This window comes from Cryptotermes secundus, unplaced genomic scaffold, assembly GCF_002891405.2.
Source record: "Cryptotermes secundus unplaced genomic scaffold, Csec_1.0 scaffold512, whole genome shotgun sequence".
Lineage (NCBI taxonomy): Eukaryota > Metazoa > Arthropoda > Insecta > Blattodea > Kalotermitidae > Cryptotermes > Cryptotermes secundus.
The window spans coordinates 1458290-1460121 of NW_019735563.1; positions in this window are offsets into that span (position 1 = coordinate 1458290).

The following is a 1832-nucleotide window of genomic DNA, read 5'->3' on the forward strand; positions in this document are numbered from 1 at the left end:
CCCCCCCCTCAGAATCTCATTGACGTATCTCACGATGTGGCGGTGAAAGTTGCCTCCGTCAGATAAGATTCTCGTCCATTCAAGCGCGTTACACGCATTGGTCCACACAATAACTTAGTGTAACGTTACATAATTATCCGTAAGTATTACTAGCCGGTGTGACAATATACAATATATCTCTGATGCTGATTTGCTCGTATGCTTTTGCGTCATGTGGATGTAAGTAGTGTTGGTAATGTGCTGCCTCCATGTTCAGAGTAGAAAGTTTGTATCTTCGAAACGTCTGCAACACTTATCATATCCATACGGTGCAAAGACTTAAGTAGAGATTCAACATTAACAATTAAACCGTTATCTCATTGCTACATTTCTTTAAAAAGGATTGCCATACGTGCATTAAAATTCGCTACATCGTAAGCTTGAAGTATATTTCTGTTAGAAAGAAAATCCATGGATTATTAGTTTCAAAATCCCAAGTATAGGTAAATAAGTTAATGTATATTTTCCTAAATGATGACAGATTCGAGGTCAATGGATTCGAAAGTCAGACATTTTCATCATAAAAATATAATTTATACTTATGCGGATTTTTAGACACTTTGTGAAGTTATCAAAATTCTACTGTAGTGACACTTTTGCCAATTTGAGAGAAATGAATTAATTATATGCTTTCTATTTCCATCAAAGTTCATGCGACTTAAACCAAAAGAAAAATCCATAAATGGAATATTCTGTAAGCTACACAAAATGTCAGTTAGTATGATTCTTTTTAGCTATATCACAATGATTAAAAAATGAAGATGACAAGTGTTTAAAAAAAGAATAAACAGAGTAAAAGTTCATAAAACCGTATTCAGAGTGGAACATTCTCATGAATGTGACACACAACTGAATTTTCAACGGATATTCCAAAGCAAAACAAAAATTATTTATCAGAACATCTATGCGTACCAATTAACATCAACTGATATTACATCGATTAGATCAGCTGTTTTACTTCCTTAATCATCATATATGTCTTCAGACGTTATAACATTACGTATCTCTGTATTCCTTCATTTCAGCTCGTATTAATTATGCTTGTAATTCTCTCTCTCCTTCCTTGTATACTGTCAGTTCTTCAACGTCTAAATTCCTTGACAGATTTTAATACTTTTCGTTATGCAGATATAAAAAAAGAATTGATGTTGCATGAGGAAAAAGGATTCTGGAGGTTTCCATGCAATAATATGATCATTTCATCATAAAACTACCTGACTACAAGTTCGTAACTGTATTATTTATCACTGACATACTTCTATAGTATAATTAATGTTCTGGTAAATGGTAAAAAAAGAAGATAAAGCTATCCCTGTAACAGAGAGTGAAGGCCCATATGGTCGTGAGACGTCGAGGCTCCCACATTTGTTTAGGAAATCAGCTCACAGATGGCGGTGAGGTTGTCAGCCTTACGCGTCGCCCACCCTTTACCACCCCAGGAAGATTCCTGGTACTCATTTCTGTTAGAGGCTGAGTCGGGCCCAGGAACATACTGCGGCTGGAAGGATTGGGTCAGTAGAAAATCCCGATAACTTCATCAGGTATGGAACCCGCGACCTTCCGGTTTGTAGCACAGTGCCTCAACCAACTACTCTGCGGCGTGCTCCAATAAGGTACTGGACTGACAAATATAATCATCAAAATATTACCGTACTATAAGAAAGATTTCTTGATGTACCAATCACATGAAAGCATTGAAATGTAAATGGGAGGATAATTTACATAGTCTAACACAAAAACGAATTTACCATTTAAAATTAATAGTTACGTTACGTTTATTTTACTGTCTACCA